Source organism: Tamandua tetradactyla, chromosome 13 (genome assembly GCF_023851605.1).
Source record: "Tamandua tetradactyla isolate mTamTet1 chromosome 13, mTamTet1.pri, whole genome shotgun sequence".
Taxonomy (NCBI): domain Eukaryota; kingdom Metazoa; phylum Chordata; class Mammalia; order Pilosa; family Myrmecophagidae; genus Tamandua; species Tamandua tetradactyla.
The window spans coordinates 9,849,993-9,876,421 of record NC_135339.1 but is presented as its reverse complement, the minus strand read 5'-3'; the positions used below and the strand labels follow the sequence as shown (position 1 = coordinate 9,876,421).

Here is a 26,429-nt window from a genome sequence, read left to right as displayed (position 1 = left end):
AGTGAAACACTGCAAATGTTCCCCTAAGACCAGGAAAAAGGCAAGGATGTTCACTCTCATTACATCTATTTAACATCTCACCAGAAATTCTATCCATTGCAATAAAGCAAGAAAATTAAATAAAAGGCATCCTGATTTGAAAGAAGTAAAACGATCTATTCACAGATGTAGAAATAGTAAAACTGTCTAATCACAGATGACATGATCATCTATATAGAAAATCCAATGGTACAAAAAAAAGCTACCAAAACTAACAAGTGAATTTAGCAACATTACTGGATATAAAAGCAATATATGAACAGCAATTGTATATCTACATACTAGCGATGAGCAATCACAACTTGAATTTTTTTAAAAAATACAATTCACAATACCATCAAAAAATATGGTGGAAAAAAAGTTCCACCATAATGATTTTCTCTTCTCCTCCTCCCTCCTCTATTTGCTACTCCTTCAACGATTTCTTGCTCTTCCAATTCGGGAGGTGAGTCACTCTGGCAATCTCAGCAAGCATTTCAGTGTGACACGGAGACTCAGAATAGCAATGAATGAAGAAAAAGCAAGACCTAAAAGATAGGGATTGCCTAAATGTGATAGCAGCTGAGCATCTCTCCCTGCTTTCCATTGCTCCTTTCTTCATATACTTTACAAAAGTTCTTACCATGGCCCTCCCCATGGAATCAAGCCAAGATTGTGTAGCACTCCATAATCTAGCCTCCGACCTAGTTTCCTAAACTTATTTCCCACGGCCCTCTCCACCAGCTAAATTTACTCACTTTCCCCAGATATCCCCCATGGTTCCTCTTGTAGGTACATGTAATATCCAAGTGCTTTCTCTCATCCCTACTCTTGTCTTCTCCATCTTATGGTTCCATAAGAAGACTCTTGTCTTCTCCATCTTATGGCTCCATCTTCTCCAGCCTCAGTTACCCGCCTTCTGTGCAAATTCAAATCCTCCCAAGCTCTCAGCTGAAGATGCCTCTTTCTCCAGGAAGCCCTCCCTGATTCTACCAGCCAGGGGGACTTCCCTTCCTCTGAGCACCCAGGGCACTCTGTCCCTCAATTAGAGTCAGTGTCACTTTCCCTAAGGGATATATTTCTTTTCTGATACCTGCCTTGACTGGGAACTCTGAGGACAGAGGCTGCATCAGGCTCATCTCTACAATTCCCAAGGCACGTTCAACAGAGTCTGGTGCAAAGCAGACCTTCAAGGAAGAAAGAGGGGAAAGCTGCTTCCTCTGGAAGGAGGAAGAGAATGAGACGCTTGGATAAAGAGATCCAGGAAATGAGGGCAGGAGATGGGGAGCCGACATTTATTGAGCCTCTCTACCTAATGCTAGGCACTGAGCTGCTGAGACTGCAGAAGAAACCGAGGTACACAGCAGAGCTGAAGCTGTTGCAGGTATGGCGTCCGGCAAGGTGGGCCAGCTCTTTGCATGAATTTTTCACCAGAGCTGTGCTGCACTGGAGGGAAACTGTGTCATTTATATTGATTGGCCCTGAATCAGACCTGTTTGGAACTCATCTGAAAATTCAGCATGGGGAACTACAGCCAAAGGCAATTTTGTTCTTCACGAAATTTTCCAGACTCAGGAGGGCCATGTCCAGCTGTTGGACAGAAGTAGGTACTTGGGGTCTCCTTGCTGCCCACACACCTGCCCCCTGAGGCCTGGGACCAGTGGTCCGAAGCCTTCACTGGGCATCAGAATTCGCTGGGAAGGTTTTTCTCAGAATTAAAGATGCCCATGCCCTACCTCCAGAAATACAATTTCAATTCATCAGATATTAGGTGCAGGCATGAGTGGATTTTAAAAACTCCTCAGATGATTCAACTGGGCATCCAGGTGGAGAACTTTGGCCTGAGAAGGACTCCTCACTGCCAGCGCCACAGGTGTTCTGCAACAGGAGTGGGGCACTACCCAAGGAAAGAGTGTGCCCCTGTCTGCAAGGCCCCTGCGTAAATGCCAGCCCCTACGGACTCAACAGAGGACAGGATACCCCAGTGAATAAACGCACAGACAGACCCAGCATCAAGTCGCTTGGTTTAGCATCCTGCTTCTACAGAATGTGCTCTTGAAACAAGTGGCTTCACCATTTAGAGCCCTGAGCCTGAGTCTTGAGCTTAAAGCCACTTGGAGCCTTTAGGACCCTGAGCGTAGAGCCTTCACCACTGAACGCATCTGTAAACCAAAAGATAAACTGGAAGACAATGTTTACTTTGCAAGGTGCTGAGGAGGGCAAAACGGGAAGATGGGCAGCAAGAACCCACAGGGATCCCAGCCCAGAGCAGATGTTCGGGCAGTGTCCTTACTGTCCACAACAGCCAAGGAAGAGCAGGGGGTCTGGATGTCCTTTCTCTCGCTGGGGGACTTGGGCAAGTCCTTGCATAAACTTGGGCCTCAGCTGCCTCTTCTATAAAATGGAGATAATCACATGCAGGACTCAAGCTTTCCTTCTCTTCCTCCTGTTAGGGAAACCAGAGTCAGGGAGAGCTTTTGAAGCATGAGCCTTCTGTTGGGCACAGGGTCCAGGGGCGGCCAGTTATGTCCTCAGCAAGGATTCGGTGCCCATTCAGGAGTCGGGGGGTGGGGGATAGGGGCGCAGAGGGTTCATCCTAAAGAGACTCAGCACTAACCTTCTGTCTCCAAACAAACTGCTCCCTCCACAGTCAGTCCCTGTGAGGCTTGCACCACTCCCATGCAGGCATCTCAGCCTCCTCCACCCTCCTTCCAGTGGTCTCAAGCCCTGCCTTGGGGTCCTGAGATCCCAAGATCCCCTGAGCCCTCTCCACTCCCCAGATCAGCTACATGTCTCAGCTCGATGTTTGCCCAAGCCCTGCCCTCCAATCCATCTCCACCCCCAGCCAAAGGGACCTTTCCAAACAGCAAGTCTCATCCTGCCACACTTCTGCCTAAATCCATTCAGTGGCTCCCTGGTTTTGCTCACCAAAAAACCCTGTGTTCCTCAGGGAGACACAGAAAGCACTTCAAGTTCAGGCATCTGCCTACCAGCCCACCCTCCCATCCCCCACACCACACTAAATTGCTTGAACTTCCTGTAAAACACCAGCAAAACCCCCACCCCACTCCCACAGCTCCTTTGGCTTGGCATGCCCTCCTTCCTCCTGTACACCTGGCCAGTTCCTTCAGCTCATCCTTCAAGGCTCTGCTTAGACATCACCACCTCCATGAAGCCTTCCCTGAAGACCCCTCCCCAGGTTGGGTTAGGAGACCTCTGGACCCCTCCATGTCATCTTTGCATGTGTGCTATATTCAGGGAAGTGGGAGGCAGGACTCAGAACCCTTCAAGGCCAGGGTTTTCACTGTGTTCCCATTTAGCTCATGGCACGTGGCAAGTGCACTCAGGGTCATGTCTACCGCCCGGCTGGTGGGGAGGGATTGGCAGAGCTGAACAGATTTTAGCTGAAGCAGATTAGAGAAAAGAGGGCTGGGCTCAGGCACATGGCTAGAATGGGCTGTGGCTGTCTGCCTGCCCACATGCACATGCACGCACCCTCACCACCCCCCACTCCCCACACACACACACAGCCTGCTCCTGTCTGATCACTGTGCTGTGACAGGGGGAGGCTCCTCCAGCAGCTCAGCCACCTTCTTTCTAATCAGCCTCAGCTTCACCAAGACACGTAGAAATCTGGGGTTCCGTCTCCAAGCCGAGGAGGTCACTAAGGCCCCTCTTTGAACACAGCAGAGCTCAGGAGTCCATAAATGGAACCACCTCCCCACTACTGAGCTGTGGGCCACCCTTCCCACTGCAGAGTGACCCCTCTTCCTGGGGTGCCAAGGTGAGGGCCAAGGAGACTCTACCCCCATCCCCACTCATGACCAGTGCCAGTGATTCAGAACAGGCCCCAGAAGCATAAACACGGCCCCTGCAGGCCATGTCACAGCATGCCACACCAGCTCCCACAGCAAAATCAGATGCCACAAGTCAGGCTTGGCCATCAGGTGCCAACAGCCCAGGGCTGAGCAGGAGGAGAGGGGCTGGAGTGGGAGCAGAGCGCTGGGCCTGGACGGAAGGAAAGGCAGCTGCGGCAGGTGCTGCATTACAGGGGACAGGCTGCGTCATAACCTGTACAACAGAGATGGGAACAGAAGGGTCACTGGAGCGTGCAGCAGGGTCGCATCCATGCCTGGCATTGAGGTGGCACTCTCGCAGGGTCATGCTTTTCTTGGGCCCATCGCCTTGGCCCCAGGCGGGCATAGAGAGGAAAGGGGCCTCCTTTGGTCTCTCCCTCAAGGCCCCTCCAGCTCAGGGTCTCCATGTCACAGACACCAAGGACCCACCCTGCTCTAAGCAACCACAGCTCCTCCCTCCATGGTCTCTACCTCACCCGCCACCCCCTTTAGGACACATCATGGTCCTAGAACCTTGACCTTGTCCAAGGTAGAAAGGGCACCACCACCCCCTCCCCTCTCTATTTGGGCCCCATTTCTAGTCCCAAGCCAGTCTCTGCTAACCCCACTCCCAGTTATCCCAAGGGTTCCTTAAAGAGTCCCCTCTACTCCATCCAGGTGTTTCCCACCTGTGATCACGTGCCATCACTCACCCCACGGGAGCAGGACCGCGATTCTAGGGGCTGCCTGCGGTCAGCACTGCTCTCAGGCCCTCTGACCACTTGGCAGCAAACTTGGCACAGGACCCTCCCAAAGGGCTCCTTCCTGCCCCGGTCCAGCAGCGTGACCATCTGCACACACAACACCTTGGCACAGATCCCCAAGAGCGTCCTCCCCTCACGGTGCCAGAACATCGCCAGAATACGATTCGTCAGAAATCTGTGCTGAGTTGCAGCAGCAGACAACCCGCACAACCCTACGTGAGAGCTTGTTATAGTGCCATGCGGTCTTCGAACATCTCAATGGCCAAACAAGAGCGTCTCGTACCTCTTCAGTGGAAGCAGTTGAGCTCCTGGTCCGGCCCTTCTAGAAGCCCACCCTGATCTCCCATCCCTCACCCTGGGAAAACCTCCCTTGTCCTCCCAGCCCATGGGCCTCCACTCCCCACTGCACGGTAGGACCTTCAGGACAGAGTCTGCATCTGACACCATTTACTGCCCAAGTCCTAGCACAGGGCCTGCATGGAGAGGCTCTGGATGAGCTGACGGATGAGAGAGGCAGCTGCATGAATTACTGAATGGGAAGACAGAAAGAAGTACAAGTTAGTGAGTGAGAGTGTGCCAGGAAGTTGGTGAACCGGCACACAGTGCAGACCCCCAAAGCATTCTTGGGGAGCCCCTAAACACAGCCCGTGCTAGCTGCTAGCAGGCTGAAGTCACTGTGGCACTCTGGGCTTCTCCGAACCCTGCCTGTCGCTGGGTCAGCTTCCAGGGCCCACCGGCCGACGAGTCCTCCTTTCATTAGGCAGCAAAGTCAGGACAGGAAAAGCAGCAAGGGCTGCCTGGTGTCTGGGCACCCTCGCCCCCACCCCTCCCCAGCATGGAGGGGGACCCAGGGTGTTCCCAAAGACAGCTCTGTGCCCCAGCACCAGCCACAGCTGCACCCACAGCCCGGGGAGGCCCCGCTTCCCCGGCCAGAGCACGGCTGATGGCGGGACGGCGGGACGGTGCTTACACCCCGTGGGCCACATGCCCTGTCCCCAAGTCGACTCCTGTCACCAGCAGCAGTAGCCCTGGCTGGCGTGTTCAGGAGCTCCCCGGGCCCAGCACTCAGGATGAAGCTCACCTAAACTCAATGTGACGTTCTTAATGACTCGCAAAGAGGATGCAGCCAGAGACACTTCAGCCACTGCCTGTCACAAACAAAAGGAGCCGCTTCTAATAAGCAGGATGCAGAGAAGCCCAGACCCGGGGCCCCTGCCAAAGGGGAAACCCAGGCTGTGGGATCTGCAGGTCAGATCTAGGGGTGACACGGTCCGAGGGGAGACGGGGGCAGCATACTGTGGGCATGCTCCCAGGACCTGCAGAGACCCAGCACCGCCAGCCCATCATTTGGCCTTCAGCACTAATAACCAATAATAATCACTAACCCTTACAGAGTCCTCATGGCCAGCCAGGCACTGTTCTGAGATAGAGAGATAAGGTGAGAGACAGATGGGAGACAGGGCAACAGAATGATGATGAGGAGGAGGACAGATAATGATGAGGACAGATGATAAAAATGAATGCTAGAAAGAGAGATGGATTAGACAGATGGCTAAAGAGAGAGAGAAAGCGATTAGGTAGATGACTGATGATAAATGAAAGATAGATGATAGATAGATAGATAGATAGGTAGATAGACAGAGAGACAGATAGATATAGATAGATAGATAGATAGATAGATAGATAGATAGATAGATAGATAGATAGATAGATAGAAAGATAGAAAGATAGATAGATAGACAGACAGACAGATAGATAGATATAGATAGATAGATAGATAGATAGGGGCCAGATGAGGTAGAAGTTGCCAGTGAAACTAGAGAGGAAACAAGGGCCAGGCAGCACATAAACTGGCCATACAAGAGCTTGAATTTTGAGGGTCACTAAATTCCGCAAGGTATTCCTGGGGACCTGGAAGCTCCTGCAGGTCAAGCCGCGGACTAACTCCTGCACAGCTGAAACCCATGTGCCACCTCACGGTAAAGACAACAATGAAGGGAGCGGTCCGAATGCTGTGCCCGGCACGCAGTCATCTGCCACTCCATGAAAGGTTGAGCGGCTGCTTGTGCCTTTTGCAACAGACCAAAGAAATGAAAGTGGGCATCTACACAGCCCTTGATGCAGCCCCCCTGGTTCCAGGGGTGTGGGGAGGCCAGGAGAGCACACGGCCTCCTGAGGACAAGAAGCTGGGGCCAACCTGCAGCATCTCAGGTCCCTGCATTCCCCGCTCTGGCCACAACCCATGGGACCTTCTGAAAGACTCCGGAGCACAGTGACCACATGTCCTGGTCTGCCCAGCAACACCGTTGTTAGTGGAATTATTAATAGCATCACCTTTCACTCTCAAAAGTGTCCTAGTTTGGACGGTCCATCACAAGGCCAACCCAAATTCTGAACCACATGCTTTCTGCTTGAGCTCCTGCTGTCCTGGAATTTTCCAAGGTTTCCCAGATGCCCAAGTTGCCAGGAAGGTGAGGGGTGGCTTCAGTTGGGATGGATAGAGGATGTACCCACAGGACAACAGGATATTCCTCCTGCATCAATACCTCATGTGGGGTGAGCTCCAGAACTTTCAGGGTCACCTCCTCCAGCTCCAACATCCACACCAGTAGGTACAGTACCTCCTAAGGTTGCTCAGTACCCCCAAAGGACGACCAAGAAGTCCGGCTGAACGATCCATACTGGCCTTTCTGGTGCGTTCTGAGAGAAAGGCTTCTTGATTATATCAGCGCTTTGTCAAAATGGCCCCTCGGTCTTCAGATTCTTCTCAAACTTCACTGCAGCCAACATGGCAGCAAGCAAATTGCCAGATAACTTAGGATTCCGTGCAGAGCAGGGCCCCTGTCTGAGCCACAGGCACCGAGGTACCTGGGGCACAAGCTAAGGCACTGACTGCAGGAGGCTCCCCCTGACTCATCCTATTTCCCTGGTCAGCAGGAGGATTCCCCCATCTCACTGCACCTGGTCTGCCCAGGCTTGATGTCCACTAGAATTTTCCTGGACACTGCTGGCCTGCCTCCCACAGCCTTCCTCTCGCTGAGTCACCATCAAACTCAAGAGGTAGGCTCATAAGATTCGCGTAACTCAAGGTCAACAAGATGGCTAGACAATAGACTCTATCATGCAGGCTGGGAGAAGTCCCAACGGTGAGGCCCAAAATATCCCCAACTTTCCAACTGTCTGATGTAGATCAACAAGAACCTAGAAACATCAAAGGACCAGAGGACTCACCAGTGCATGCCACTGTATGAGAGAGCGAGGAGGGTCTGACGAGACCACCGCTGGTGTTATCACTTGCATCACCTCCCTTAACGGGAATCCCTAAAAAACAACTTCAACAAGCCAGGCCATCCATGACTTATAATCCACTTCAGGCTTGCTTGTTTCTCTAAATGATTCCACAAGCTCTCCTCCCTCAGCCTCTCCCATCCCATTTGTCAGGGGTCCCAGGATGTTGCCCCTAGAAGGCCCACCCAAATCAATCCACTCTCCTAATTGCCACCAGCCTCTCCTTTCAGGCTCTACTGACTCTTGTGGTGATCATCCACTGCTATGGGCTGCCCAGCCTCCCTTCCCCAAGTGTCTTCTGCAGAGCCACCCCACCACTACTCCTGGTCCATCACTTCTGGGGGGCTGGCTCCTCCCCTACTCCTATGCTGACCCATCCCCCTGACTGGTTCAGGGGTGGGCTGATAACCCAAGCTGGACCAACACAATATCCCCAGGGTCTTTACTATTTTTAAATATCAGACCCTTGCTTGTGAACACCCAAGGACCACATAAGCTGGAGCCGCTGAAAGTCATCTTTGTTGCCATGTGGGGAGGGTATTCCTGAGAGTGAAGCCAATTGAGAGGAGAGGCGAGACACAGAGAGGGAGCAAGAAAGAGAAAGCAAGAGTAAGAGACTTGAGGATAATATTTAATCCTTCGATCCTGCCATGCTAGCTTGGACCACTCTGTTGCATGAGCTAAAAACTTTCCTCTTTACATGTAAGCCAACTTAACTTGGGTTTCTGTCACTTAAAACCAGAGAGTCCTGATTAGCACAGCTCTCCATGCCTCTAGACAGAAACACAGCCAGTGATGGCTAAACCAGTATTTATCCTAGAAATAAAGCAGAACTGCAAAGTGCCCTGGGAGTACTGGAGAGGGAGTGACAGAACCTAAGACTGTTGAGGAGCTCCCCAGAGGAGGAGGCATCCAAGCCATTTGCTAAAATCCATTCCAGGAGAACAAGCAGGAAAGGCCACAGTGTGTTCAGGGAAACCAGGAAGTAGCATCATGAGAGTGAAGCAAATGACAGCTGTGGGAAGCTGAAGACTCATGAGGCGGGAGTGAACCAGGAAGTAAGGGTGTTTTCTACCATGCTACTGAACACACACTTCATTTTTTGGGTAGTCGAGAGGAAACAGAGACCAGGCCACACTGCACCCAAGGCCCAGGCCAGAAAGTAGAATCTTAGAGAGAAAACTTCCCAAGGAGGCAATGAAATCCCATCGGGCCAGTTCTCAGTCCCAGGAAGGCACAAAAGGGGCAGCAGCACAGGCGCCAGGTCCGAGAGTTTCGTAGGAACAGGACAGCATGTGAGGATGATGGAAGCAATGGCCGGTCTGCTCCGAGATGGCCACTCCAAGCCCCACGCGCCTGAGGCACAGTGACAGATCTAGGGGTGACAGAGAAGGTGCCAGTGGAGGGAGGGTAAGGTGCCAGGCTCACAAGGGAACCCAGGCCCCACTGCCCAGCTTTCCTGGGGCATGCACAGGGGCCACAGCCCACCACACGGCCCAGCCCGGGGCCCAGAAGACAGCATCAGAGGCTGGCTGGAAGGAGGGAAGCCGGGGAAAGCGGGACTGACTCCTGCAGGGGAAGGACAGACTGGGTCAGCAGGACTGGCCCCCACCAGCTCCGCCCCCAGCAGCCCCCCAGCCCTCTGGGAAGAGGGTCCCCGCCTCTGCCCTTGGTCCAGCATCACAGGACGAGGCTCTGCTCACCCCACTCAGGCCTCGACTCAGGCCTTCCTCCTCCAGCAAACCCTCCTGACACCTGCTCCTCCCGAGGCTGGGTGAATGGCGGACACCCCAATCACACAGACCATTTCCACAGCCATCACCCCGTCGGGCAGGGAGCTCCATGAGAACGAGAACTGCATCCAGCTCACCCCCAAATCCAGAGCAAAATAGCATGCAACGAATGTTGGTACCACGCCCCGAGTCCCTCGGCGCACAGACTGACCCTCACGGCCAGGGTCTCGGGGGCAAGGGCAGGTGGCAGCGGTTCAACACACAGCCCTCGACGTGAGACCAGTTTGCAGAGAAAACCCAGCCAGAGCATGAAAAGACTCGAACCCAGGCCCTCTGACTCCCCAGTCTGACCATCTCCCTGCTGCTCCCTGTCACTGTCACCTGGGGCCTGGTGACAGGCCCACTCGCCTCCCTGAGCCAGACCCAGAGAGCAGATCGCCGGCCTCCCAGGCGCAGGTTCAGAGGAAACTGCACCCTCCCTGATGCCCTGCCTCCCACGTGGCCCTACCAGTTGAGGGGCCTCCACCCTGCCCCGAATTGCAGGGAGCTATTTGTCTGCTCAGCTGCAAGCTCCACTTCAGTGTCTGTCAGGTTGCCCAGGCAGCAGGGAAATGGAACCCCATGCCGCCTACAGCACAAGTCCCAGGGACACGTCCCCGTCTTGGGAAGAAAGGCTCAGTTCTCGGGAACAGCAAAGCACACTGCCTTGCTGGGAAACTCGCCCTGCCAGGTGTCCGCCCCTTGCAGAGCCAACCAAGAGCTCTGCCGCACCCCCAGCCCCACCCCTTCACCCTGCACCCTTCTGCCTCTCCCCAAGGGACATGGTGCTTCTGTGAGCGTGAGTGTGGGCATTAAGGGGTGGCTGGGCAGGTGGATGGATGGACAGTAATGAACAGGAAGCAGACACGGTGAGTGAGGGCTCTACGAAAGCCTCAGGCCTACAAAGCGTCCCTGTTGCTTTCCAGACCGAGGCCTGTGATGTGCTCCAATCCCTCGTGCCTCGCACAGGCCTGGTCAGGACTGGCCCCAGCGCCCCCGGGGCATTGCTGACTGCACCTCGAATCCCGTGTGCCTTTGTGGTGGCTGCGGGAAGGCCCCATGAAGCCCAGTTGTTCCCACAGCCATGCGGCCAGTCCTTCTTTCTCTCCTGAGCCATGCGGGGAGAAGGGGCAGTGGCCTCCCTTCCTGCATCCTGCCTGGTGCTGCCCTGGTCCCCCGAGGCCACCCAGCAGGCTCACTGACAAAGCCCCAGAGGGACCTCTCAGGACTAGAAAGGTCTTGGGGGGGGGGGTGGTAAAAGCAGAGCCACTGCATTGGACTTGAAACAGAGCCACTTACCTATTAATGACTTTCCCTTTTCTCACCATTATTCTAAATATCCCATTTCAAACAACAGCCACCATACCAGTGCTCACAGCAAAACTCTTTTGCATTTTCCACTAAGCACATGGTAGTTTCTAGCCCCAGGCCTGGGGCCAGGAAGCAGAAAGTGACAGGCCTCCAGAGAAGAAAAGCAGGTGGGAGCCTGCGATGCACGTCAAGTGTATATAGCACGTGAAGACTTTGACCTTGGAAGGGTGTTGTCATTCATTTGGCTTAGGAAGGGAAGAGGCACCTGGGCCACACTGGAATGCAGATGGGGAGGTGTGCGGTCATCATTCATTCATTCAACAAACATCAGCAGCACTCATTCTTGGCCGACAATCGCTGAGCAAGCATCTTCAAGCTCTCAGAGTTTACTTTCCAGCCAAGGTGACGGACAATAAAAAATTAGCTAAGTAGATTCGGGTATATTAGTTGGTGAGAACCATTGTGGATAAAACTAAATTGGGGAAAGAGGAGGGAGAGCAGGGAGTGGGGGGAATGTTGAAAGGAGCTTGGGAGGTGATGCTTGAGCCAAGGCCAGCGGGGGTGGGGGGCGGTGAGGGCAGGAGTCAGTTGGGAGCTGGGAAGAGCACAGGTGGAGGGTTCCAGAAATAGGGGCAGCTGGACAAGTTTGAGGACAGTAAAGAGTTGGGGGGTTGGGGTGTGGGATCTGGAAGAATTGAGCAAGGAAAGCACAGGACATGAGATCAGAGGGGCCACTGTCAAGACCCCGGCTTTACTGGACAAGATGGGGAGCCCCCCGGAGGGTTTTTTGGCTGCCAGGTTGAGAAGATTAAAGGGGATGAGGGCAAAGTTGAGGAGATCCATCAGAAGGCCATTCTGATAACATGTGGGGTGGGGAGACAACGGCAGCTCAGGCCAGGGTGGCAGCCATGGAGGCAGTGAAGAAGGGTGAGCTGGAAGGCTGTGCTGCTGTGAGATGAAGAAAAGAGGAAGTGAGGATGACTCCAAGGTTTGGAGTCTGAGCAGCAACTGGAAGTGTGGCAGGTGGACGGGATGGGTGGGGTGAGCACGGTGGAGCTGGAGCACATGCTTGTTAGAGAAGGCACGTGTTAGTGAGTCACGTGGAGAAGGCAGCTGGACAAACAGGTTTAGAAAGCGATATTGGGGAGACCATGGAGTACAGATGGTATTTAAAGGTATGGGGTCAGAATCATCAACAAAGTGAATGTAACTAGAGAAGACAGTCAAGGTCTGAGCCATGGGACACCCCAATGTTCAGAGGTCAGGAAGATGAGAAGGAAAGTAGGAAGAAGTGGCCAGAGACATAGGAGAAAGGAGGCTGCTATCCAAAGCACAGTGAAGGAATGGGGACAGGGGATCAGCTGTTTCAAATGGGCGGGGAAGAGGTTGAACCACTGGACCAAGCAGCATGGAAGTCACTGGGACACTGGTGAGGACAGTTCCAATGGAGTCATGAAGGCAAAAGATCGACTGAAGAAGGATCCAGAATGAATGGAGGGAAAGGCACTGGGCAGAGTGCAGAGCCTTCTTTTGAGGAGCTTTTCTGTAAAGGGAAGGGGGAAATAAGGCAGGAACTGGGAGAAGAAGTGGGGCCAAGCCAGGGAATTTTTAAGGCTGGAGATATCTCAGCCTACTTGTAAGAGGATGGAAATGACCCAGGAGAGATGAACACGTGATGATGAAGCAGAGAAGGGAGAGAATCGCTGGAGAGGTGTCCTTGAGTGAGTGAGAGGGGATGGGACGCAGTGTCCTAGGGAGGGGTGCCCTGGGTGGAAGCATGGGCAGAGGGCGCCAGACTCTGGTGGAGGGTAGGTGTGGCCGTGAAGCACAGGAAAGTTCTCTTCTGCCTCCTTTCCTTTTCTCAGTGAAATATAGAAGGAGTCTTCTGCTGGAGGTGCGAGAGAACATGCTGAAGATGTATGAAGAGAGCAGGAAGGTTAAAGGAAAAGAGAGAATGAAGGGACTAGAACAAGGCAAGACAATGGCCAGGCGGGAGTAAGTGTCCCCCTGAAGTTGGTGCCATGAACTGAGAGTGAGACAGGTCCACGCAATGCTCACCTGTCTCCATCGGGTCAGGAAGGTTGGGGTGTTGCCCAGTGATGGAGCCAGCCTTGTTTTTCTATATCCCCAGTTCCCACGAGCATTCGACAGGCAGCCAGTAAACACTAGGAGGAGGACACACCGGGGACATGTACAATGTGCCTACCTGGCCCCAAAGCCAAAGGGATCGGGAACGTACCCTGCTAATCAGGACTGCGTGGGGGAGGTGGGTTGGGATTCACTGGTGGAGCCTCACCTCCCCCACCCCACCCCCACCTTCCTACTCCATGCAGTGCTTCTGCTTCCCTGCTCCTCCTGTTTCCAGAGAGGCTGATGGAATGGGGATCAGCCTAGCCCTGGCAAGGCCTCCTAGGATCCAGGCAGGGTCTTCTGTGAATGGCTGCTCCTCCAGGCCAATGCTAATCACCCCACACCACAGTCTGTCTCACACACACACACACACACACACACACACACACACACACAGATGCACATACACCACGCACTCCTCGGGCCCCACAGTTCATCGTTAAACAGGATCATTAGCAAGACTGTGAAGCAAGAAGGGAAAACGGGATGTACAGCCAGACATCACTGCAGTTACAGCTGGGCACAGTGTCCCTGTGTTCACAGGCAGGTCTAGAAGGAATCATAGAAAAATGAAAACCATTTGCTTGTTAAAGTAGTGAGATGGTGAGTTAGTCCTTGTGCTGGTTTGACATTGTTACATAGCCCAGCAAAGGCCATGTTCTTTTAATCTAGTCTGGTGGGTACAGACGTGCTGTGGGTGGGACCTTCTATCAAGTTGTTTCCATGGAGATGTGACCCCACCCATTCAAGGTGGGTCTTAATTCTTTTACTGGAGTCCTCTACGAAGAGACTAAGGACAGAAAACACAGAGAGACAGATACAGAGAGCAGAGAGGTGAAACCAAAGGGAAGGAGGACGCAGAGAGAGAGACAGACATCCTGGAGATGCTAAGAGAAGACGCAGAGAACACAGAGAGCTCAGAGAGGTGCCCATGAGAAGCAAGCAAGGACCCACAGGGACCTAACAGCAATGGAACTTGGGCTTTCCTGGAAGCGAAGGCCCAGCAGACACCTTCCCAGGTGACAGAGGAACCCTGGATGCCAACTACCTTTTCTCAGTGAAGGTATCTTACTGATGCTTTAATTTGGATCATTTCCATGGCCTTAGAATTCTAACTTGTAAGTTAATAAATCCCCATTGTTAAAGGTCAACTCATTTCTGGTATATTGCATTTCAGCAGCTTTAGCAAACTGAAACACTTCTCTTCCTATTTATGAATACTTCAGTTGTCACCATCAGATATAGATAAATGAAAGGCATAATTTTCACAAATTATTTATTTCACTGCTGTATTCTCAAAACAGGTTCCCCAAAAAATGAGTTGAAAAGGGAGCTCTCATTCATAGAAGCAACAAAAAATATAACTACTTAGAAATAAACTTAACTAGAGACACGAATGACCTACATAAAGAAAACTATCAAACTTTATTGAGGGTTATAAAAGCAGCTAGAATAAACAGAGGAAAATAACATATTCCCAGATGGGAAGACTTCATGTTATAAAGATGTCAATTTCCCCAAAAGTTAATTTAGTAATGCAATTGAATCCCAACAAAATCCCAAAAGGATAGTTTTAAGGAATTAAATGAAATCATTCTAAAATCATTTTAAAAAATAAACAGGTGAGAATATTAAATAAAATTCTATAAAAGAAAAGGAGTAAGGGAAACAATATAAAAACATATTATATATAGGGCAATAATAATTAAAGCACTGTAGAACTGCTCCAAAAATAGAAGTACAGGTCTGCATTTTACAGCTCCAGAAATAGATCCAATCTCACAAAAGAAAATAATGAATTACAAAGTAGGTGTAGCAAAACAATGAGGAAAAGGTTTCTTGATTAATAAATTGTGCTCTGATAATTGATATTTTTAGGAATAGTAATTAATTCAGAAACATACCTTACACCACACACCAAATATAAACCCCAAAGAGATTAAAGAGCCAACCAGAGAAATCAAATGAAAGAAAGGTCTAGCCAGAAAAGAAAGGGAGTAATTTATCTGGTCTTTGGAGGAAGTGATCACTTTTTAAATTTCGTGATGATAAAAGAAAGCACAAATAAAATGACGAACAAAATTCATAATATGAACTTCGAAAACCTCTGTAGAAAAGGAACAAGATAACTAAAACAGAACTATTCTAAATTAATAGGTATAACAATGTGTCAGGCAGGGAGTTACTAACTCTACAATATAAAGATTTCATACAAATCATTACGAAAAACTTCAAGATGACAAAGATAAATGGGATAAACCAAAAATCCACCTACAAAGCGCTGTCAGTAGTAAACACCCAGGAGGAGAAAGGATCTGTCTCTCTAATAATCAGACAGGGAGTCGTTTCACATCTATTAAGGCAGCAAAAAATGAAAAACAAAGGATTTAAACTGCAATGCTAAATGCACACCAAGTTACGGCAAAACCGATCGCCTCACCCACCTGACGGTGAAGCCAACGGAAATAACCCTCCCTGCAGGCAATTTGGCTCTACTGTTGTGAGTGCCATGAAAATGTTCCTACGCTTTGACCCAATAATCCCACTACTTCAGAGAAAAGAATTCATTAGAAGGAAAAGCCTACTTCAAGGAGATGTTCGACATTACATGATTAATAATATCCAGAAATGGAAAACGATCTAAACCTCTAACAAAAGGGGACATTTAAATAAATTAAAGAACATCACCTTAATAGTCAATTTATGCAGCCACTGAAACGATAATTACGATAGCTCTGTAGCAACGGTAAAAAAAATGTTTACAGTACTATAAAGAAAGCTGTAACCAAAACTGTAGTTGGGCTGTGATTAAAAATAAGCCCATACAACAAGGACTAGAAGGAAATTTAAAAAAAAAAAAAAAGGAAAACAGAACCACGGGGTTTAGAGAGAATTATTTTTAGCTTCTATTCCAATATAATAAATGATATTTTTGTGCATTATGTTAAAAAGCAACAGAAGAACTTCTCAGATTGGGCGGCCAATCTCACCTGGCACTTGCTCCCAGAGCTCCAGATACCATACGCAGGGGTGAAGGGTCACAGTCATTGGCCATTCTCAGTCAGGACTCCGGACTGTGGGGGCCCCCAGAACTCTCCTGGGATGTCTGCGATGCCCTCCCCACCTCCCTGGAAAACTCACCTTTCAGGATCCAGCCAGGCCGTGACCTCCTCGGAGCTTCTTCACCTGGGTCTGGTATGAATTCCAACAGCACAGCACCTTCAGCTCTCCCAGAGGCAGAGTTGCCAGCACGTCCGCCTCCTGCTTCTAGCCTCAGGCGGGGGTGGGGAGGTGAGGAGGTTCCTTGAGGCCAGTGATTCTGTCTACACTGCCTTTGGAGGTCAGGGTTGGTCTGATGATCAGTAACGGTTCATCCAGGCACTCATTCATCATTCCCTCCAACTTTATGACAAACATGGGTGGCACAGAGAAGTGTGCACAGGAGAAGAGACAAGAGCTCTGCCTTCTAGAAGCTCATGGCTTAGCTCCAAAGGAGGCACCATGCTGGGCAGTGTCCACTGCGTCTTTACGCTGACTCTTTTACGGGGCACTCTCGTCACCTCCATGTGCGGAATGTGGGAACAAGCTCAGAGAGGGAAAGCCACCCACCCAAAGCCACACAGCCAGTAAGGTGAACACATCTGTTTGATCCAAAGCCTGTGCCCTTTTCCCTCCTTCCTCACTGTGTCTGTTACACAGGGCCTCCTACAGGGCAGGGACTGCCTCCCCACGTGAACAATAAGAACTCAGTAAGACTTGGCTAATGGGGACTGCAAAGACTCAGTGGAAAACCAGCATTTCCAGGACTTGTCCTTGCCCAACAGTGCCCATGCAGTGTCAAAAGTCAACAAGCATAGTTCTCGCCCATCGATGCTCTCCTAGGGTGCATGGCCACCCCCACCGGCCAAGAGGACAGTTATGCTTGAGAGCCCAGAGTACAACCGCCACAGAAATGCCAGCACCCCTGACCCAGCTCGGCCGCCAGGAGGGGTACCAGCCCCAGCTCCAGCTGGAGACAAACATCCCTTGCATGGAGCTCCCCAGATGCCTCACCACCCCTAGGGCCACATAGAACTGACGTCCCCAAGGTCCCACCAGAGCCCATCAAATGGTTTCAAATGAAGCTCTGGGAACTGCAAAGCATTTGCCTGGGTCATGCCCCAGTGAAGTTGATAATCCCCCTCCCTCAGCCCCTGCCCTTGCCTGGAGAACGGCTTAGAGTCCAGAGGCTATCTAGCCCCGGGAGGCTGGAGCAGGAGGAAAGAACTAGAGAAGAAGACAGACCCACAGCATCACTGGCAGCAGGAAGACCAGGAGCTCCGGGGGCAGGAGTGCCGGGTTCCCACCCCACCTCCACCACAGAGCCACCGGGTGCTCTAGGTGAAGTGGCTGAAATGGAGCCACTGCACGAGAGTAGGGAACACACTCCCCACTCCTCTATTTGCTAGTCCACTTCCTAGACACTACACCTGAATGCAGGCCCTGGAGGGGCTTCCTGCCCTCCAAGTCAGGCAAAGGAACAAATCCTTGTTTAAGAAAGAAAGCGACACACACCCCCACAGGAGCAGAAAAGCTGCAGCTGGGTCGGCTCACCATGGGGCCCACGCTGCAGGTGACAGACAGCCTTGCAGGTACACCAGCCTGTGACCAGGACCATGCAGCCCAGGCTGGCACTGCTGCAGGGACAGGTTCCGGAGACCCCACCAGACCCTGGCTTAGGACACCTCACGGACTTTCTGCTTCAGATTGCACTAAAGACAAACCCAAAATCAATCAGCCCCATCTATCCATCTCTGCACTGACACCCTTCATTTCCATTCATTTTCCCTCCTGTTGTGCTAATGGTGTGTAGCTAAGCCATGACGATATAAAATTATACAGCATTCTTTCCCCAGAGCCTGAGCACACGTGCTCTTCTCTCCAGCTCTGCTGACTTCTAAAAGAGGAAAGCAGGTTCATATCTCAACCTGAGGCAGATCCATTTCTTGAGGAGTGTCCCTGCCCAGCAGGTGAACCCTCAGACCCAGAGCACCATTCCAAGCTGTATTCCACCTCTTGCAGACGAAAGGGGCAGCCAGGAGCCAAGAAGCTGCAGGAGGAGAGGGTCACCACACCTGGCCCCTTGCTTTTGAACAGCATTTGCCTGGCCCCCAGGCACTGCTCTCTCAGTGGTTGCAAGTGGTCACCGATAAGTCTAGGGTCCCATTCCACAATCAGCCTCTTTACCTTTCTGAAGACAGGGCTCAGGATTATTAAAGAGAGTAGCTGCTCACAACCCTTAGGGTAACGGCTATTCTGAATCAACAGAGCAAATACCTTTCTGGGGACCTGGGCTCTTCAGTGCCTTAAGGAGCTCCTCGCACCCCAAGAGTTGAGGTTGATAGGCAGGGCGTGGTTTGCCACCTCCATTCTGAGTCTCTCACCCCGACTGCCTTGGAGCTGTACTCCCCACTCTTCCTGGCTCCCGGCCCAGCACCAGCTTTTCTGTTGAAAGCCTCACCTCCATCTGCACAGCTCCACTGCTCTGTCTTTGCCCTTTAGCTTCCCTCCCTCCTGGGCAGGTGAGCAGGACACAGCCCAGCCTGGCAGGCAGATTCTGGACACAAAGGGCAGTGCCTGTGCGCAAGTTCCTCCCTAGGAGTCACTCCACAGGGGCAAAATCACCTCTTCTGAACACAACTGCAGCAAGAGGTGATGGTCCTTTTCCAGCAGAAGGCGCTTCAGTGGGCAAGGAGATACTGACGGAAAGAGTCAGCAAGACAACAGTGACATCCCTCGAGGGCTGGAGAAGCCCTCCAGCGTTATTTCCCACTCTAACACTTCTTTGGGAATCTGATGCAACCAATGAATCCTTTCCTCACCTCCCTCAAACATATCTACTAATATCCACACAGCATCAGTCTACAATTCCAAGGGGGCAGGGACACTTGATCCCCAAATATGCACCTTAATTGAAGGAATACCTTATGTGCTACGATACGATACAACAGGACGCACGCAGCACCCCCAACAAGGTATTGCTGCCAAAAATGTCTTACTTGGATCACCTCTCACCTCCAGACGCAACCTCCAGCTTACAGGCAGCACAAAGAGTAGAGGAACGAGTGAAATGACACCACAAGGAAGAAACCGGCCAGATCCAAGTGCTGCAGCATTCTACAGGACAAGGGGTCCATGGTCCACAAGATCCATGTCACAGGAAAGAAAGAGGGGCAGGAGGGGCGTGCAGTTCTAGACCCATGCTGAAGTCAGTATGTACCAAAAACCAACCAGTAGAATCAGAAGCAGCATTTAAGAGCTGTGCTAAAACACAGACTCTCAGGCACCATCCCCAGACTCCCTGAATCAGAACCTGCATTTTAACCATATCCCCAGGAGATCTGCATGCAACTAGGAAGTCTGATGTTAACTAGTGTAGAGAAAAAGAAACTCAGGAGAAATAACTACAGGTTGCAATGGGTCATCCTTGATTAAAGCCTGACAGAAACAATTTGGCTGTAAGAGATATCCTGGGGGCAAACAGGGAAATTTGAATAAAGACTAAGTGTTCAATTATATGAAGAAATTACGATTATTTTGTTAAGTATAACAATGGTACTGTGGCTAGAAAAAACAATGCCCCAATTTTTTCAGAGAAGCATATTTAAGTATTTTGGAATGGAATATCCCGATGTCTGTAACTTACTTGAAAATGTTTCAGAAAAAAATAAATGAGATATAAATATAGCAAAATGTTAACAACTGTTAAATCGAGATGATGGATATGTGGGTGTCCATTATACCCTTCTCTCAAATTCTCTGTATACATAAAAAAAAATCATAATAAAAATTAAAAGGTGGGCGGTGTAATGGTGGCTCAGTGGCAGAATTCTCACCTGCCATGCCGGAGACCGGGGTTCAATTCCCAGTGCTTGCCCACGCAAAAAAAAAAAATAGATTAGAAGGAAAAGGAAAGAATCTTTTGCTTCACTGTAGAGTTTTTCTGAACAAAAAGGGGAGCAACAATATTGAGATCTAGTCAGCACAGCTGGTGGTGTAAGATAATCCCCAAGAATTTTTTAACAAATAGCAAGAACTTTCAAAGCCAGCATCCTCAAAGCTCTGGAAAATAGTTAAAGGGTACCAGCAACTGGATGATGGCCAAATCAAAAAAAAAGGCAGCTTTTAAAATGGTAGAAAACACTCGTGCTGACCTAGGGCCCTTCCCCCATTGGCACAGTGGCTTCCTGTGGAGCGAGCTGCACCCCCCACTGTGCACCCCTGTACCCGAGGGCTCACAGTCAACCCCATGCGAATGCTGGGGTGACTTATGTCAATGCCCGTCTATCAGGTGGCAGCTTGAAAGACTGAACCACAAAGCACATCTCTGGCTCATGCTCCTAGAACTTGCCCTGCAGGCAGAAGCAGCTTGCAGACTGCGAAAGTAGTATAAGAGACAATTAAGTTTAAGCCACCTGGGACAAAGAATCACCTGCTTTAACTCAGGCAGTGGAACACCCAGGAGGGGGAGAATGTCTATTTCACAGGGAGTAGAAGGGTCATGTGAATTCCTGTTACTGGGGGAATTCCTAAGACCAGGAGCAAGCACAGCCCAAAGCAAGAAACAGGCTCCAAAAAGAAAGAGAGACCCTGCCCTTCACATCTGCCTCAGGCTGATCTTCTTGAGAAAGGGACTAAACTCTGAAAGAGAGCACCAGCCAATGCAGAGCCAATTTGAAGAGACTGAATGCTTTTTGAGTTGGTTTGTTTCTTTTCTTAGCTCCTGGAACTCAAGGAAATTTCTGTCATATCATACTAGCTGGACGCAAACTTAAGGAACAAGCAGCTAAAGGACTAAATTCAAGAATTAACACATTAAATAGTAACAAGTACAGAGTGCAAAAAAAAAAAATCAAGATTACAAGACAAAGAAACAAAAAAATAATGGTCCATTCAGAAGAACAAGATAAAAATCCAGAAACCGTCAGCAAGGAGGTCCCAATTTTAAACATACTGAACAAAGATGATCTCCAATATGCTTAAGGAGATCAAGGAAAACAAAAAGGTACAAGAAGTGAAGGTATCAGGGAAACAATGAAGGAACCATATGAGAATCTCAACAGACATTTTTAAAAGGAACCAAACATAAATACTGGAGTTAAAGATCACAATAACTATAATGAAAAATTCTCTAGAGGGTTTCAACAGCAGAGCAAAGCTGTCAGAAGAATCAGTGAATCAAAAATATGATATATTAAGTGATTCAGGCTGAGGAGCACAAAGAAAAAGGAAAGAAAGTGAACAGAAACTAAGAGACCTGTAAGACACCATCAAGCATACCAATAAAAACATTATGGAAGTACCAGAAGAAAGACAGAAAGGGGCAGAAGGAATATTCAAAGAAACAATGGCAGAAAACTTCCAAAATGTAATTAAAGAAATTAGTATCTGTACATTCAAGAATCCCAAGGAACCCCAAGAGGATAAACTCATGCCCATACACAAAGTAGTCAAATTGTTGAAGGCAAAGGACAATAAGAGAGTTCTAAAAGCTGCAAGAGAAAAGCAACATGCTGTGTAAAAGGGAGTTTCAATATGATTAAGTATTAATTTCTCATCAGAAACCATGGAGGCAAAAAGGCAGTGAGACAAATACTAAAATGCAAATACTAAAACAATTGCCAAACAAGAATTTTATATTCAGTTAGAATGTCTTTCAAAAATGAGGAAGATACTAACGCAACTCAGCAGGTGAACTCATTACCAACCCCGCTGCGTGGGACATGACTCCCAGGGGTGTAAATCTCCCTGGCAACATGGGACAGGACTCCCGGGATGAGACAGGACCCAGCATTATGGGCTGAGAAAGCTTCCTTGACCAAAAGGGGGAAGAGAGAAATGAGACAAAATTAAGTTTCAGCGGCTGAGAGATTTCAGAGTTAAGAGGTTATCCTGGAGGTTATTCTTATGCATTATATAGATAGCCCTTTTTAGTTTATGGTGTATTGGAATGGCTGGAGGGAAGCACCTGAAACCGTTGCGCTGTATTCCAGTAGCCTTGATTCTTGAAGACGACTGTAAAAGATACTACTTTTACAGTGTGACTGTGTGATTGTGAAAACCTTGTGTCTGATGCTCCTTATATCCAGGGTATGGAAAGGAGTAAGAAATATGGATTAAATAAATAAATAACGGGGGACACAGGGTAAAATACATTGGGTAGATGGGAATACTAGTGGTCAATCAGAGAGAGGAGTAAGGGGCATGGTACGTATGCGCTTTTTTCTTTTTCCTTTTAATTTCTTTTTCTGGAGTGATGCAAATGTTCTAAAAAATGATCATAGTGGTTTTCTGGCTCGCTTCAAGGAAAGGGTTGGCTTGAGGGAAGGCCGCACTGTTGAGATGAAGAGAGTCCCCCTCAACTCTCAGAGGAAGACGCTGGTCACAGCGACAGAGAAGATGAACCGCCTCAAGTGTGGTTTTAAAAAAAGGAGACCCATCAGCTGAAGCAGTCATGAAAATTAAAGCAGAGTATAAGGCTACCAGAGCAGATGAAGAACCAGCTCAAGCTGAAAGAAGGATCACATATAGAAAACCAGCCAACTGTCCCTCAGATGAAAAATATTCAGGTTTAACAGCAAGCTCAAAAAAGACGACAAATGAAGATGAGATAAATAAAAAGGACTTAGTTCAAAAGAACTCACAAAAGCAAACAAAAAACAGTAGCCTCCTTTCTTTTGACGATAAAGATGAAAATGAGTAAGCACACACATTTTGGACTTAGTCTCCTATGAGAGTATATGGTGTATTATTTTAATAACTTTCTTCCCTATTTTAAAGATAATACAGGGCGGGCCACAGCGGCTCAGTGGCAGAGTTCTCACCTGCCATGCTGGGGACCCAAGGTTCAATTCCCGGTGCCTGTCCATGCAAAAAAAAAAAAAAGATAATACAAGTTAATTGTAGAAGATTTAGAAAAGACAGAAAAAGTTTAATAACTATATCCAACTGTCAATACTCCTCTGACTTCAAATGCCAGCCATGTAGAAGTTAACTACCACTAATAGTTTGTTATTTTTCATGTGTATATGAACCTATGTAAATTATATATTTTTTAAACAAAATTGAAATTTTATTGTAAAAAAATGATCATGGTGATAAATACACAACTATGTGATGATATTGTGAGCCACTGATTGTAAAAATAAAGATAAAGATAAATAAATAACGAGGGAATAAAGGGTAAAAAGATTGGGCAGATGGAAATACTGGTGGTCAATGAGAGGGAGGGGTAAGGTGTATGGGATGTACATTTTTTTTTCTCTTTATTTCTTTTTCTGGAGTGATGCAAATGTTCTAAGGATGATCATGGTGATGAATACACAATTATGTGACAATATGAGCCATTGATTGTGTACTGCAGATGGACTGTATGTTGTGAAGATTTCTCAATAAAATGTTAAAAGAGAATATGGGATGGAATATGGAAAAAATAAAATTTATGCAAACTAGAATCTATAGTTAACATTAATATTGTAATATTCTTTCATTAATTGTAGCAAAGGCATACAGCAAAGCTAAATGTCAATAATAGGGGAATATAAGGGAGAGAAATGGAATTCTTGCTGTGGTTGCCCTCTTTTTGTCTCTCTCTTATTTCTTTGCAGAAGAAATGAAATTGTTCTCATATAGACTGTGGCGGTGAATGCATGATTATGTGATTATACCAGGAGCCATTGATTGTACACTCACAATAGATTGCTTGGCATGTGAATAAAACTGTTTTAAAAAAAAAGGAAAGAAAAGAAACCATGCAAAGACTCCAAAACCTGCCTTCTAATATACCCACCAATTCAAATCAAATCCTAGAAATTTTCTTCACAAATGTGTCATTCTTAATGTTCAGACGAACTAATTTCAATATTCCAGATGAAAAGAACACAAAAGAAAATTCAATTCAGAAGTGTCCTAAAAGTTCCCTTTTTCCCTAAAATTGAGATTAACCTTAAAATACTTTTTTAAAGGTGAACTGCCTTCCTCTGGAGTACTTCTACAGTGAAATTTGACTATTTAATCTTCAGAGTCCTTAGGAAACCAAAACATCCTGGTAAGAGAGGAAGCAATCAGATATCAAAATATTTATTTACTGGCACAAAAAACTTTTAGATTTTACCAAATATCCTGAATTCTGTTATCCTAGGAGGAGAAAAAAAACTTTAAAATATTATATTTCACTCCTTTAGCAGACTGAGGTTACTGCTGATAGCTGTGCAACAGCCTCCCTTTTTAATAAAATGATACATGTTTCAGAGCTTCTTACTCCAGGAAGAACCACACAATTTCTAATAGCCTTGTTTGTCACAGCAGCATCTCTCTCCTTCACTGCTTCCAAACGTGGTCAACCAGTGGCTGAAATACCAATTTATGCTTGAAACAGTATGGTGGATGCACTAACCCATTTTAAAAATTTACCAGTCTAACTTTGTTATTTGAATAAAATTTTATTTAAACAAAAAAAAAATGAAGGAGATATTAAGACATTCCAAATAAACAAAAGCTGAGGGCATTTATCACTATTAAAACTGTCTTCTGAGCAATACTAAAGAGAGTTCTTCAGACTAAAAGGAAAGGATACAAGATGGTAGAGCAAAGTGTTATAAAGAAATAAAGAGCACAGGTTAAGATAGCCACATGGGTGATTATAAATGCCAACACTGTCATATTTTATTTTTTGGTATGTAATTCCCCTTTTTCTTCTTACAGTTTCTAAAATGCAAATACATAAAAATTAAAAATCAATCTATGATTTGGGGCATACAATGTATATAGATATATTATGTCATAACGAAAAGATGGAGGCAGAGGAACAATGTGTAGGTATGCTACTGAAGTTACACTGGTATCAAATCAAATATGATTGTTATGGATTTAGGATGTTAAATACAAGCTCCAGAGTAACCACAAAGAAAATGTATGAAAAATGTATACAGAAAGAAATGAGAAAGGATTCAATATTGTATACTACAGAAAAATTAAATAAATATGAAAGTAGGCACTAATGGAAGTATTGAGGGACAAAACAGGTATAAACTTACAAAGACCAAGTAGCAAAATGGAAGAAGAAACTCCTGCATTATCAGTAGTAACTTTAAATGTAAATGGATTAAACTCTCCAGTCAAATGGCAGAGATTGGCAGCATGGATTTAAAAGCATGACCCAACAATATACTATTTACAAGAGGCTTACCTTAAATTGAAAGGCAGAAGTACTTTGAAAGTGAAAGAATGGAAAACAATATTCCAAGCAAACAGTAACCAAAGAGTGCTGGGGTAGCTCTACTCATATCAGATAAAATAGATTTTAAGTCAAAACAGTTATGAGAGACAAAGCAGTTTACCACATACCAATAACAGGGTCAATTCAACAAGAATACATGAAAATTATAAATATATATATGCATCTTATGGCAGGGCCCAATATATGAAGCAAATATTGACATATCTGAAGGAAGAAATGGATGGTTCTCCATTAATAGTAAGAGACTATGATATACCACATTACATAATGGATAGGACATCTAGACAGAAGACCAACAAGAAATGAGTAGACTTGAATGATACCATAAACCAAGTAGACCTAATAAACATATACAGAATACTTCATCCAACAGTAGAGTAGAAGAACTGTGTTCATGTGCCAGCCAATGAATTGTCACTCAATGGAAAATGATATGCCACCATATTCATTATAAGGTTTAATAAAATTAAATTTGCACCTAAAAAACCTTATGGGATGCAGCAAAGGCAGAGCTGAGAGGGAAATTTACATTTCTAAATACTTTACAGTAAAAGAGAAGAAAGACCTCAAATAGAGACCTAACTGGACAACTGGAGGGTCAAGAAAAAGAAAACCAAAGCTAAAACAAGCAGAAGGAAGGCAGTAATAAAGATTAGAGTGGAGATAAATGAAATAAGAAAATAGAATCAATAAAACCAAAAGTGGGTTCTTGGAAAAGATCAGTAAGATCAACAAACCTTTAACTAGACTGATAGAACAAAACAAAGATTATGCAAGTGAGAAAGATCAGAAATGAAAGGGGGATATTACTACAACCCCACAGATATAAAAAGGATTATTAAGAAGATACTATGAACAACCGTACACAAAACAAGTTAGATAATTTAAATGAAATGGACAAACTCCTAGAAACACAATAACTACTTATACTGACTCAAGAAGAAACAGAAGATCTCAATAGACCAATAACTAGTAAAGAGATTGAATCAGTCATCAAAAAACTCCCAAAAAGAAAAGGCCAGGACTAGATGGC

The 26,429-nt window shown here is 47.5% G+C and overlaps 1 protein-coding gene and 1 long non-coding RNA gene across 3 annotated transcripts in view; both read right to left on the bottom strand.

Moving 5' to 3' along the window:
- GRID1 (glutamate ionotropic receptor delta type subunit 1) overlaps nucleotides 1–26,429 on the bottom strand; it is a 729,341-nt gene that overhangs the window by 643,825 nt on the left and 59,087 nt on the right. The gene's annotated exons all lie outside the window — the stretch shown is intronic.
- LOC143653013 (uncharacterized) lies at nucleotides 2,218–5,699 on the bottom strand. The gene is made up of 3 exons (XR_013161009.1): nucleotides 5,589–5,699; nucleotides 5,036–5,147; nucleotides 2,218–2,464 (listed from the first exon to the last, which is right to left on the bottom strand). It is a non-coding gene; the product is annotated as an uncharacterized LOC143653013 (long non-coding RNA).